The sequence below is a fragment of the Castor canadensis genome, chromosome 5, assembly GCF_047511655.1.
Source record: "Castor canadensis chromosome 5, mCasCan1.hap1v2, whole genome shotgun sequence".
In the NCBI taxonomy this organism is placed as follows: Eukaryota; Metazoa; Chordata; class Mammalia; order Rodentia; family Castoridae; genus Castor; species Castor canadensis.
In genome coordinates this window covers 5,894,594-5,908,800 of record NC_133390.1, presented here as the reverse complement: position 1 = coordinate 5,908,800, position 14,207 = coordinate 5,894,594, and the positions used below count along the sequence as shown (strand labels likewise).

Sequence of the window (14,207 nt, the reverse complement as noted above, 5' to 3'; positions counted from 1 at the left end):
GTAGCACCAGACCGACAAAGTGTCTGACTACTGAGCACTCACCAGGTGTCTGACCCTCAGCAGAGCCATTTGTGTGTTTCGTTAATCACGACCTGGAGCCTACAGGGACACTCTTCTGCACTCACAGGGGAAGACTGCCTCATGCAGGACCAGGCCTTTCCCATGGCCCCCAGGCAGGATGAAGGACTGGGCCCAGGAGCCTCGTGCTCACCACTATTGGTGCCCACTAAGGAATCAGAGGACAGCTGAGGCTCAGACAGGAAATAACTTGTCCAGGTTGCTTGAGAAAGCCACTGAGATGGCTCCTGCTTCTAGACCAAGAACCCATGACTGCCAGACCTTCTTTGAAAGGAAATCTGCTCCAACACCCCTCTGAAGTGTGGCCAACCTTACACACCTGGGTGACTGTCACAGCCAGCTAATCAAGCCTTTCTGGACTCTCCCTTTCTTGGCCTACGTGCTGCCCGAGGGACACACTTAGTGTGTAAACGAGGGTGTTGTGGCATGTTTTGGGCCTTACTGGAAATGCAGCTGTTGAAAAACAACATAGTAAACAGCCAGCCCAGTCAGCACACGTCAACAGAGGCAGAGCTGAGCCAAGTCCTTTCCACCTGCCTTCTTGTCATGGAGCCAGTCTGGCCTGCCTCTGTCTCCAGGCCAAGGGCAGCCAGGAGTCACCCAGCCTGGCCCTTCTTCACTGGCTTCTGGACTTTTTTCTAGTTTTTCTTAAAATGAGACACCACCCCCTATACACACACACCCCATTCTCAAACTTGGGACCTGGGCGATGTTCACATAGGCAATGACATAGCTCCTTGGGACTGGGCATCAAAGCAGACCAAAGATATGGATAAAGGTGCAGAAAATCGAGATCCCAGCTGTAATTGCATGGAATTGGCCCTGTAGAGCATTTTCTGTGTGCCTCAGTCACTCAAGTGTCCTGTCCAGTTGGGTCCTCTCTGGGGCCTCCTTGTCCACTTGGGAGAAATAAGAGAAGTCTGCTTGTAAACCACTTCCAGCAACAGTCATAAGTTATTGGAAGGAGGAAGTGAGATTGGGAGTCCACGCTTCTGCTGAAAGCATCCATGAGAAGGAGGCCAAAGACACCAAAGCGTTCCACCTCTCCAGTAAGTGTTCAAAGGAAGTCTTTCCCCCTTTCTTAGAAGGCCACCATCTCGCACTCCTCCCAAGAACAGTGCTGATGGATGATAAACCATCAGTGGCACGTAGAAAGTGACACCACTGTAAATTCGGAACTGACCCACCAAGAACAACGGGAGTCATGACAACTTCTAGTCGGTCAGCCTCGACCACTGAAAGGGAAAGTCTCTCAAGGCAAGGACCCTGTGCTGTCCTGCACAGGATCTATGGTCCACTGCAGTCCTTGGCACGTGGCCACTTGCTTGCATGATGTCGTATGTGCGAGGCACCGTGTTCACACCGTCCACCTGTTAGTATGTAAATGGTCTGTCTGTCCCACGCAGGGGTGAGTCTCGTTACACAACTGCAGGAAGCGAGGCGGGCGGGAATAGGTTAGGACACCATCGGAGGATTCACAGCTGCAAGGTGGCAGTGTGTAGCTGGGAGTCACAGGAGCACACGTAACGAGCTGGCTACACCACCAAGCTCCGTTCCTACTGCTGTCACCGGACAGGTCTCCAGTCCCCGAATTCTCCTTGTAAATGTGAAGAGGACCCTCCCCCCCAGCAGCTCTGAAATTGTGTGAAAAAATGGTGTGGGTGTGTGCACCTCTGAGCTGGAGAGAGACCCGGGATCCAGGATCGTTAGAAAGTATAGGAATCACTGCTCTACACACTAAAGGTGTACCTGGAAGGAGGGTCACCAATGGCACCTGAGGTTAGGTCTGTCCCGAGAACCCCTGTTGGTATCAGGCTGTGTGGAACCCCAGGAGGGGAGGGCATGTGTGTGTGTCCAGATTCCTGGGTTTCTGCCATCTTGACAGGAGAGAAGAGTTGAAGGAGTTGTGAGGAGAGGATGCAGGTACAGAGCTCAGGAACCAGAAGTGTGGGGTGGGGGGGTGGTCAGTTTGGGGACACAACCTGGCGAAAAGGAGGTTGGGACAGGGCCCTTCCTCACTCTGGCTGATGTCCTGGCACAGACTCCAGCAGGGGACCTGCCTTCTTGCTCTTTTTCCAGTGGACACTGTCCTGGGGCAGGTGGAAGGGGCTGCGGGCAGTGAGAGGGTACAGGGGTGGCAGAGAGCCCCTCACCCGAAGCTCTGGCATAGGTCTGTGTGGCTGATCTCCTGAGAAATGCACATGATGACAGCTGACATTTGAAGTTGGTCCTGGTCACATCTGAGAGCAATTTCCACCTCCCCAGATCCACTTGGCAGACTCCTGAAGGCCACAAGAACAGGCCCCCTGAGGACCGGCAGTGCAGAGGGGGCAGGGAGGGAGCAGCTGGCAGGAATGTGCCCTGGAAGTGTCCAGGATCCAGGGTGTCAGGAGCATGAGTTATGCTCTGGGCCTGAGCTGTCCCTGTGACAGGCAACGGCAAGGGGTCTGACCCCCCAGGTCTCTTGCACAATGGCAATGGTGTCAATACTGTTGACAGAGGCTGGACTGCTCCGCCATGGATGGCGGGAGAGCACTGGACAGACATTCCCTTCATGGCTGCACAGTGAGTCATCTCCCAGAAGAGCCTTGGCGTCTCAGACCGTCAATGGCACAACCCCAGGGCAGGTGGGCACAGGCTGAGTGGAGCTCTTGGATCAGAAGGGGGTGCCCGGTGGTTCTCTTGTGCCTGCTTCTGTTTCCTGAGAGCAGGGTGACCTCGTCCACGCAGCACTGTGGAATGTGTCACTCTGCCTCTGTGTGGCCAAGCTCCAGCTGCCCTGGCTTACAGACAGGACAGGAGGGAGGGGGCATGGGCCCTGCAGGGTGACTGTTCTAGATCAGGCCTCCCTGACAGGTAGCCACCCTTGACACTGAGGCCCATCTGGGCCTTGTGCTCTATTTGCAAGAAGACTGGCAGGAAGGACCTTGGCTGCCCATAGTCCAGGCCCCTCCGGATGTGTAGAAAGTGACCAGTGATGTTGAGAACATCCCGATTCACGGCTTTGTCTGTGGACGAAGCCCATGGAGACCTTGATGGAGAAAAGGCCAAGTGGGCTCTTGAGGAGATGGCTCTTAGACTGGGGACCAGGAAGCAGCCACAGGGCTCCTTTGCCTCCTCCCAGCATTCTTAGGTGAAAAGACAACCCGCCCACCAGCCTCACCAGGCCCAGGGACAGCCCTGCCCTGTGCCTGGCACCAGGCTGGTGTTCCCGGAAGAAACCGGCTTTCCAGGTGACTTCAGATCACTGTGAATCACTCTATTGGATTCAAAGGAGGCCACAAGTGGACTGAGAGAACCGGTTGCCTCAGAAAATAAGCCACCCCTGCGAGTCACAGGGCAGGAGAGAGGAGTGTTTGTGGGGAGTCAGCTCCCCACCCACTGAGGCTAGCAGGACCCTGCTGACTCCAGGTGCCTACTGTGCACATGGGGTTTGACCAAACCCCTACCCTGCCCTACCCCACCCCAATCTAAGCACCATTCAGTTGCTCTCAGACCAGAAGGGTCCTCAGAGTCCTGATTCCATCTCCCAGGTCACTGCCCTTAGCCCGGATCCCACCAATTGTCTCCATTTCATTTGCCCAAAGATCTTTGCCCCCCTCATGGCTCCAGCCACCCTCCAGGTCTCCATGGTGGAGGTCAACTTCCTGTGTTCCCTCCCCAAGGGAGCAGCTCTGTCTGTCTTGTCCTCTGCAGACCCAAACCCTAAGCACTCCTTAAGATTGCAGGGCTCTGGAATATGTCACCTTCTTATCCATCCTCCTCCAGACTTGTTCTTCCTGATTGCCTCCCTCTCAGAGAGTGACAGCCACACCAGGGATGTTCTCACCCATGTCACCTCCCTTGTTTCTGCCACTATACTTCTATTAATATGATCTAAATCCCACTGGCTGTGCTGGAAGGTCATGTTGATGGTGGCACATAATGGGATTAATTCAGCATCAACCAACAGCCTTTGTGGAAGGCACGGTCTGGATAAACTTCCCACGGCTGGGAGCTGTTCTGCTGGGTCTGGGAGCTAATTGCCAGACATTACATTTCTTTTCGATGTAGCCAGTCATTCAACAAAGTTTTCTGCTGTGACTGACTTCATAACAGAAGGCAGAGTGGCCCCGGTGATGACCTAACCGCGGTTTCCTTACAGAAGCACCCAGCCTTGTTGGTTCACAGCTTGCCTTTCTCTGCCTCTTTCAAAAAGTCACTTGAGGCTGTTTGCTCATTGCTTTGCTGGAGGCAATGTTGAAGACCATCTGGTTCAATACCTTCGTTTTACAGATGGAGAAACTGAGGCTGGGCAAGGTTAAGACTTCAAATATTAGAACTATCGTGACTCAGAGATCCCACTCCTTAGGTGCTTTGGGGCTATTTATTCAGCCATGAAACCACCAACACATCAAACCATGCCTACTGGAAGATTCCAGAACAGTGGACAGCAAGGCCTTTGCTCCTGGTGGGCAGGGCAAGGTGGACCCTGCAAGGCCAGAACACTTAAAAGATAAAGCCACCCACCAGCTGGGGAAACGAGGAAGAAAATGCAGGCTGGGCAGGACACTGCCCAGCCGAGGGAGGACAAAGCAGAGACACATGGCACAACCCCAATGGTGAGGGAAAAAGGCATGTACTGTGAGTTCACGTTTATGAAATGTCCAGAACAGGCCACTCCCTAGGGACGGTAAGCATGGCCGCCAGAGACCAGTGTGTCTTGGGGAAATGGAGTCTGACTACTAAGGGTTTCGGGGCTTCCTTTGGGGTGTTGGTGACATTCTGGAACCGAGTAGTAGTGATGGTGGTGTGACAGCACTGAATTTTATAAATGGTGCATTTTATGGTCTGTCGATAGCACCTTAATGTGGGCGTGTATCCTGAGGATGAGCCCAGGACCTCGCACTCCACCAGAGCCACACGCAGCCCCATATCTTAGCTTCTAGAAAAGCCTCGGCCAGTCCTGCCACCCATGCACAGAGGAGAACGAGGACAGAGGAAAGGGAGTGTGTCAGGAATAGACCTAGCCTTGCACCGACCACAGTGTCTCACAGAGGTGGCAGGGACAGCTGACTCTGTGCCCAGGGCTCGGCACTGCGGTCCTGGCACAGCCGGTGTCCCCTGGGCTGCCAGGCTGTGCCCTCCCCCATGCTGTCCTACTCCACCTGCCTGGACTCCGGATGGAAACTGTTACTGTGTTTTCACAGGGCCACCTCCTGCCCTCTGTCCCCAGGGTCCCTCATCTGCAGGCAGCGCTGCCCTCCTCTGCTAAGCCTCATGCAGAAGAATCCAGGTGCAGTCACCACAGAGTCATGAGTTGTGACAGCAGCCAGCTCTGTCACCTGCTTGGCAGGGCAGCCCCACGGCCAGCAGACTGAGGGGGGATGAGGGGCAGAGGCAGGAGGGGATGTGGAGGTGTGCAGAGATCATGACAAAGGCAAGAAGCAATCTGAGGCTGTTTGAGAGAAGGCAGCTCTAAATCCCTCTAGCTGGAAACCAGCTCCTTCCACGGCCCCATGATCCCCGCGTGGGCGGCCGAGCGCCTGGCAGCCCAGCCGTGTGTGCGTAGGTGGTGTTCTCGGAACAAAAGTTCAGGGTGCCACAGAGCTGTCACCTCCTTGGTGCTTTGTCCCTCCCCACCACGGCCACAGCCTGCACTGCAGCCAGGTACACGGCTGCCTGAACACACACCAGACACAACACACACCAGACACAATACACAATACACACCAAATACAACACACCACACACATACTACACACCACATACACCGTACACCAACCACACACATATCACACACCACACCACACTTCACACACACACCATACACAGCACACACATCACAGAGCACAGACCACAAAAATCACACATCACACTCCACACCGCACCCTCCCCCCCCACACACACTCACACATTCCTCCCTCTCATCTCCCTCTCCACCTGGGTCCTACCCACGTGAGTGAGGCGCCATTTAACTCCTTGAAGCATCCAGAGCACAGAGCAGTGTGGTTACTGGCACATCGAGGGCCAGTGTCCACTGCACCCTGGGTGTCACCAAGGAGCTTCTCACGGGCTGGGCTGGTGGAGCCTCTCCGCCCCTCCAGGGGGTCTCCTGCAGGTGGGAACAGGGGCAGGGTGGCCCAAGCATAGGGCAGAGCTCAGGGCCAGAGCCAGCTCCTCTCTCTCCTGAGTCAGATCCAATAGCCTGCTGCTGCCCCTGGGGAGGAAGTCACATGAGGTCACAATCAAGGACCAGCTCTGCAGGTGGTAAAGGGTTAAGTGAGAAGGAAGAGAGGGTGGCCAGTGGTACTGATATGACGTCACCTCCAGCTGTCACATGGCAGAGCCACTCTTGCCATCACCCCACGAGCCGGAGTGGAGCTGGATGGGCAAAGGTTGCTGCAAGGACTGTGTCGAATTAGACTCCCAGCTCAGCAAACCTGGGCTCTGCCCTGGGCCAGGAAACAAAGGGACAGGCCCCGAGAGCCAGGCCTGCTCCCAGGCAAGGTCTTCACCATCGTCACACAGCCGAGGGAAAGTTCGCACACTGTGGAGATCACCACCAACCAGACCTGCACTGAGCTCACGTGGTGGAAAAGTGAATCTTTTCCTCAAACGACGGGGCTTCGAGGATCTGACTTTCGGATTTTCTGGTCCTGAGCCGAAGGCCTCCCGATCACACCCATTTGGCCGTGACAGTTCTGCCCCCTTGACGGGTTGCACACAGCTGCATGTGTCCTCAGACAGCATGACCGGTGAGCAGGAACCAGGTGCATCATTTCCCTGTGACAGTCCATCGCTCCTCGGAGCGGTTTTCTCTGACCTGTGGCTCCTTGATGGGGACATCCAGGGGGATGTTTGGAGCGTGAACCGCCCAACTCAGCACCAAGTGCAGCACAGGTGAGCCAGCTTCATCACCCAGACCTCGAGCTGGCTGCTTGTCTCTGTCCTGCTATCACATGAGCACGTGGGGAGCCAGCAAGACCCACGCAGGTCTCAGAGACGCGTGCTTCAGAAGAGAACATGAGGTCTGTCCCACAACCTTGATCTGGGCCCTCTGTGGGCAGCTCACCACCTTATTTCTTCCAAAACTGGGATTTTAACTAAAACTAAATGCTACAGTGGTCACCAAGCCAGGACAGACATCATTTCAAGGACGAGGTGTAACACAGGTGAGTTTTATTCAGGTCAAGAGCGTTAATGTGTGGAGTCTTGACACAAGGTAATTATTTTGCACAATCAAGCCAATCTTGACTTCCATTCCTGTTAGGTGTCATTAATCCCTGGCAGCTGGCTGTAGTCACAGAGCTCAGGAGTTCAAATTCTGTCCCCGCCATTAACCCTGTGAGTGACCTACCAGACTCCAGTGTCCCCATCTGTAAACCAGTGACAGCACAGCTCATTGTGAAGATCAAATGAGGTGTGGCCTGTGAGCTCCCCACCCGGAGTCTGCACTCCTCTGTTCCCTGGGTGATTTTCTTCCAGAATAAATTATCTGCACCTTAGAAAAACCAGATCGCTACCTGGTCCTTTCATTTATGAGCTAATAAAGGGATGCCTGTGAGTGATTGAAAGTAGTACTTTGGTTTCCTAGGTCTTTTAGTTAGAAAATAGAGATTGGTGAAAGAAAAAGAGAGAGGGGAGGAAGGGAAGGAGGGGGGAAGGGGGAAGGAAGGAAGAGAGGGAGAGAGGGAGGGAGGAAGAAAGGAAGGGAGGGAGGGAGGGAAGGAAGAAGGGAAGGAAAAAAGGAAGGAGTTAGCTGTACCTATGTTTTAAATTTTTATTTTATTTTTGGTGGGACTGGGGTTTGAACTCAAGGCTTTGGGCTTGCAAAGCATACATGAGCCTATTTTAACCAGACAAACAGGAAGAACTTAGAATGGAGTTAGCCCTCTCCCAGCTTTGTCTGTATATGACAGAGAGAAAGACAGACAATGTCCTTCACTGCCTTTTGTTCCCTCAGCAGAAGTGTTCCAAGGCCTGTGCCTTGGACAGGCTGTGTTTTGTGGCACACATTGAAGACCGTGTTCTTGAAAGAGTGCCATGGGGTCAGGAAGGAGTTTAGAGGAGGCAAGGCCCCTGAGCAGGGAGAGGGTACTGTCTGCGGTGTTTGCTGAGTGAATGAATTTCCCATATTGATGACATGGTTCAGCTTTCACACATCACACTTTTACAAAGGGTTGGCTGCAGAACTGTGACCTGTCTTCACTTTCTGTAATTGTGCCATCCTTGCTCAGACAGGAACTGCCATCTCCTGTCACCTGTTTTGGGGATTCAGACTGTGCTTCTCAGGTGGCCTATGTCAAAGCCACCTGCTGACGAGACCAACTCCAGGCCCTTCCCAAAGCCCAGTGACACTGATGACTGTAGTGTCAGGCACGATGGTGCCTAAATTAGCCTCTATGTGAAGAAGGAGAAATGCCTGACTTCTAGAGTTGAGAGCCAGTGACAGCTGACATGGGCTCCACAACCAGCTGGCCTCCAGGCTGGGCAGCAGGAGAGGCCCAGCTCCTTTGGAATGGATATGGGGGAGGGTACGGTGGGGACAAGAGCTCTCACTCATATCCTTAAGTGTCAAGTCAAGGGCCTAGGAAACATTGTCTAAGATGCAGAAAATAGAGGCTCATTGTTTGAACTTGGAAAACCCTAGATCAGTGGGCAGAAAGTCTACAGCTCTGTCCCACATGGACAATGGAATGTCCCTGAGCCATGTGGGGGAGGTGAAATCAGGACTAAACACAGGAATAAAGGACTTAATTCCAAATTTCTGTGGAGTGGCCAGGGAAGGGGTGGGGGGAGGGGGAAGGGAATTGTTTTCCATCATGAAACTTTCCTATACTGCTAGATTTCTTTTTTCTAGTCTTTTCTGAGAAAAGAAAGCACAATTTGTGTCTGAAAAGCATTCCCACTGGCTGAGTCAGCCTATCTGGGTGAGAGGTATGTCTCAGAAAGCACCCAGGTGAGTCTCTGGCTGCTGCTAGACCTGTCTGGCACAGGTACCTTGGCGAAGGGATTGAGCAAATGCATAAATAACGCATGAGGCATCTGAGAAGCAGTGCTGGCTGTTTGACAGGCACACGAACACGCCCACCTTGCCCAGTCCCAAAATCCCACCGAAAGCAAAAGGCGAAAGTGGCTGTTGGTGGAATTGCACCATCATATTCCTCCAAATTCTCCTTCCTCTCCTGCCAGCCCTCTGTTTGGTTTGTTTATTGTGTTTTTTAACCTAATTATTAAATTAAGAATTTAAAATATCAAAGCTACACAAGTCATTCCCAAAACTGTCCTTGGTTGGCACACTCTCCCAGGAGCTCCCAAGGTCGCCATCTCACTGAGGCCACTTCAGCTCTCTGCGCCATGGGCAGCCACCTCAACCTACAGAACCTTTTGGAAAACCTCAGAGCTCTCAAGACCTAAATCGAGGTCTTCAGCAGAAAAGCCCAAGTCAAACACAACAGCATTCTGGTTTTCAACCAATTTCAAAAAACCTTTGTCAGAGCAGATCAGAGCTTGCCCAGCAGCCAGCTCAGAGCTCAGGGTGTTTCATCATTAACTGTGGTTATCAGAGTCTGGGTCTGTCAGTCCCTTGAGGGAGAAAGGTGTGGACAGATGCCAGTGGGGCTTTGGGTGGTTTCACAGCACGCCTTGAGGCTCTGCAAAGACACTGATGGGAATCACATGAGGAAACAAAATGCACTCATTTGATGTCATAAACTGGGGCTGAAGATGCCCCTTAGTACAGGGATCTGGGTGTGGCAGAAGCACCTATCCACATATTCCTTATCTGCAGAGGCACAGAGACTGGAAAAAGATTCAGGGTGCCAGCACTCCAAGCCCCTAGAAGTCCCTAGAAGTCCCCTGAGTGGAGATAGGAGGAGACCTGCCGGTTCATCCTATCTAAACAAATGCTTATTTTGCTGTTCAGAACCCTGGAGAATGGAATGAACCTCTGCAATCATTGGGGTTTGCTTTGCTTGTCCCATTCTTTGCCGTGGATTAGAAATTTGGGGTCTTTGACTCAATCAAGGTGCTCAGCTAGCTGGTGAGCTGTCCTATTCCAATCTGATAAACCCAAGATCTAAGTTCCTGACCCCAATATCCTGTCCTGGGGAGAGCAAATGAGGAGACGGATGAGTGGAGAATGACGAAGAATCAGCAAGCGGTAAATGGTACTCACAGTCTGACTCTTCAAACCAACAACTCAACAGCCAAAAATCAAAGAAGGCAGAGCCAATACAGCCTCCATTACAGTCTCTGGAAACACCAAGGGAAGATGCTATCACAACCCAGTGTCATGAACAAGCTATGAGAAAAACATAGACAGACACACTTGTGTCTCCCCACAATGTCAGAATGAACTGAGTAACGGCTTTGATTTGCCAAGTACTATGGAGTTCTCTTGGTAGCATGCGCTGTTGGCAACACAGGTTCTTTTATTCCATCTTTCTTACTGACGCTACCTTTCGGATCACACGTTACGCTTCACATGATAGCAATATATAGGTTACGGAATGGCAAAGAAAGGACTACTGCACAGTCAGAGGCTGGGTTGGAGGCCCAGGCAGAGAGCTGACAAAGACGCAAGGAAAAGTCTCTGAAGGGGCCCAGATAAGGGGTTTTATGAACCTCAGGTGCAGAGTTGCTCAAGGCAGAGCTGCCAAGTCAAATGCATGCCCAGGTGGCAGGCCACGTCCCGTGTCAGTTTGAAGTGGGCTGTGTGTCACCGGCAGGGGACCTGCGCTCGAGCTGAGCCTGGGGCAGAGGCAAAGGGCCTTCGCCATGGCAATTTCCCTGGAACGATTTCGTGACGGGTGATTTGGCGGTGGGTCAGTGTGACTGCCATATCTGTCTTACGGTGCTGCTCCTTTTATAGTTCCAGGGGAAGGGGTTACATCTGGTGTGGTTGATAATTCTCGTACCTGGGGTCTCTGATGTGGTTTGATATATTCACAGATATAACTGTGTATTGGCACATATAATTAAATCTGTTTGTGCCTCACCACTGGTGTGCTGGAGATGGTTGTTCACTTGTATAAACGAGATTTAGAGCCCTTCTGTTTCGGCACTTGTACTCAAAGTGGAGTAGCTTAGGACACAATGGTTACTTTATATGAAGGAGTAAACCACGGCTAGGCACAGCCTCAGAGCTGCTGTTCTAGTCAACACAGAGTGACCTTGAGCAAGCCAGCCTGCATTCCTCACCCAGCAAAGCTTCTTCCTGCCCTACACCCCCAACCTTCCCTCCACACCTCGCTCTTCAGTTCTTGGGGCTGTCCTGTCTTCTCTAAGCAAACTGCCATCTTCTCCTGGGACACCCTCTTGCTTTCTCTTCTCCATTTGTAATCCTACAGAAGTTCCCAAACCTTCCGGAGGGGAAGGTTTGACAATTTCTTCCTCCCCAAGACCCCTTCTCCTTTCCTTTTTCTCTACCCAAAGATCAAAGCGAGTGTTACAGAATGGGACAATCCTGTGCGTAGAGAGGACAGAGAAAGAGACTGGGGTTATGGGTACCTTTCACATATGGTCTCTGACATGTGGTGAATACTTGGTTGATGACTGGCTGCATGTTAGACATCACACTATATTACTGGACTTAGTAGGTGTGTAATCTGGGGTTCCCCCATCCTAGGAAGATGTTCCTTAATAAGAGTGTTAAGTGGTCCAGAAAATATGTCATCCTTTACCCATCTTCTGGCCGTTCTCAGTGACATTAAATCCCTGTGTCTACTTGCCATGGTAAACCCAGAATTGCCTGAATTTATTGATCGCAGACTTCCTTATTGTGGAAAAAGAAGGGGCTCATGGTGTCAGCACCTCATGTGGCCCACTGGACCGCCAAGACAGAAGTCACCAAAGTGCACTTGCTCTGTGTGCAGCAGCTGGAGCTGCTGGCAGGGGTTCCCTGGTTTGCGGGGTGTTTGTGGTGGTGTAGATCCGGGCTGCTCAGTCCTGGTCAGGAGCCTTTGTTCCCAGGCACGGAGGAGGGATAAAGGCAAACCAACAAGACACTGCAGCAGCAGCAGCTTTAAACACAAGGGAGGGACCACAGAGGTACCCAGGACTCGTGGTGGGGACGGCAAGGAGGGCTGGGTGCCACAGAGACCAGGATGTTTGGGACACCGAAAGCCGTGGCCAGCACTGACTGTCACAGGACTGCCGATGAGGTGACTCTGCATCAACCTGCAGAGACCCATACTGAATTTGCTAGAGACTTTCCTTGATGACTAGACACAAAAATCTGTCCAGGTGGTGTGAGGACCCTGAATAGCTGTACTTCCAAAAGTAAATCCTTGCTTTTAAAACGCCCCTTAACTCTGTTTCTTTCTCACATCTGATCTCTCCACTACCCCTTCCTCGGCAGGGCAGACTTCACAGGGTGCAGAGACCTTGGACAAGGCAGGACAGTGTCCTGCTGCAGACATGCCCTTGCTGCCCAGGCCAGCCCAGCTTCTGGCATCAGGGCTGGTGTCCTGACCGCTGCCTCCAGGCATTGGGGGATTTTGCTTTTGGAACCTCTTAAAACAAACCTCAAAGAAGAAAAAAGTCCTGTCTAAAATGCATTCCTTTTAGAATCCAAGCAATAACTCACAGAGGCTGGTTTGCTGTTTATGCTCCCGGTTAAGATGATTTGATTTGTAAGTTCTATTTTTGAAATGAAGACTTTGTACACCATATATTCTTCTAGAATAAAAGGAGAAAGAGAAAAAGAAACCCACATAGAGAAGGGGAGTAATGACACTTCTATTTACATATTTGGTGTTGTATAATAGAAGCTAGTTGCCTCTTACTTCTGTAGGCATTGTCTATTTTTAACATAGGATTAAAGAGGTTGGAAAAAATTGTTCAGTGAACTTGTTTAAAATGTTCTTCACAAAAAAAAGAAGTCTCATTTAGGTTTAAACTGTAATGTAAAATGTTCTGCTTTCACTCAATGTCCGATGACTGATGAATGAATAAGGAAATGTGAAATATTATTCAGCCTTAAAAAGGAATGAACATGGAGGAAGTTGTGTCAAGGGAGAAGAGCCAGTCACAAGAGGACTAATGGTGTATGGGTCCCTAGCAGGATCCATTTCACAGAGACAGAGCAGAATGGGGGCTGTCGGGCTGGTGGAGTGGCTCAAGTAGTAGAGCAAGCATGAGACCCTGAGTTCAAACCCCAGTACTGCAAAAACAAAAATGAAGTTCTGGAGGATGGTGGTGATAGCTGAACAACAAAATGAAAGGACTTCATGTCACTGAGCTGCTCCCTTTAAAATGGCTAAAAGGGTGAGGAAGGTGGACAAATTCTGACGCCCTGAGGCGTCTTGCCAACACTGCTAGTCACCAATGACCATGTGCTCCATCATAAAACCCGTCCAGTCCCTCGGAGCCAGGCGGCTTCCTCACGGCAGGCAGTGGGCGGTCAGCAGGGAGCAGGTGCAGCCCTCCTTCCTGGGAAAACCTCGACTGTAGAAGTTTGATGGTTCCTGAGATTTGTGTTCAGTGACTGTAGCCATTCCCCCGGTTCACACACTACCACTTTGTTCCTGTGTAATAAACAGTCCCCTGCGGTGTTTTCAAAGCTGTGTGGCCTCCACTTGGCCATAAAATAACCCTAATCTAAAATCACCCTTTTGTTTTTAACCGTGTTCGTAAGATGCGCTCACTTGTGGGATAAGTTTTGATAACCCTATAAAGCAACGCTGCTCATGATGAAAGACGTCATGCATGACGGTTTAAGAGTGACAAATGGCACCACACTCCATCGTCAAAGGAGCCTGCTGGTGCCTGAGGACAGAGCTCTCCTGAGAGATCGCCTGCAGGAGCGTCTGGCCTGAGGGAAGGCGCGACAATGCCTTCCCCGCACACGTGTATATCATCCATTTAAGACTCATGGTACATTTCAGAATTATGTAGAAGGATGTAGACAGCTAGAACATTCCACAATTAATCCCCACGAACCGTAGCAGAATCTTTTAAACTCTGTTTGTCCAAAAACATCAAGTTTATCTGTGTGTGTGTGTGTGTGTGTGTGTGTGTGTGTGTGTGGTGATTCTGGGACTTGAACTCAGGGCTTCTTGCTTGCTAGGCAGATGCTCTACTATTTGAGCCATGCCTCCCACCCCTTTTGCTCTGGTTGTTTTGGAGATTGGTGTTCCATTTTG

General features: G+C 51.4%; 2 long non-coding RNA genes across 2 annotated transcripts in view; one reads left to right on the top strand and one right to left on the bottom strand.

Moving 5' to 3' along the window:
* Positions 1-14,207, top strand: part of LOC141423185 (uncharacterized) — a 42,291-nt gene that overhangs the window by 20,757 nt on the left and 7,327 nt on the right. The gene's annotated exons all lie outside the window — the stretch shown is intronic.
* The window catches only part of LOC141423187 (uncharacterized), a 54,893-nt gene that overhangs the window by 38,588 nt on the left and 2,098 nt on the right, over positions 1-14,207 (bottom strand). The gene's annotated exons all lie outside the window — the stretch shown is intronic.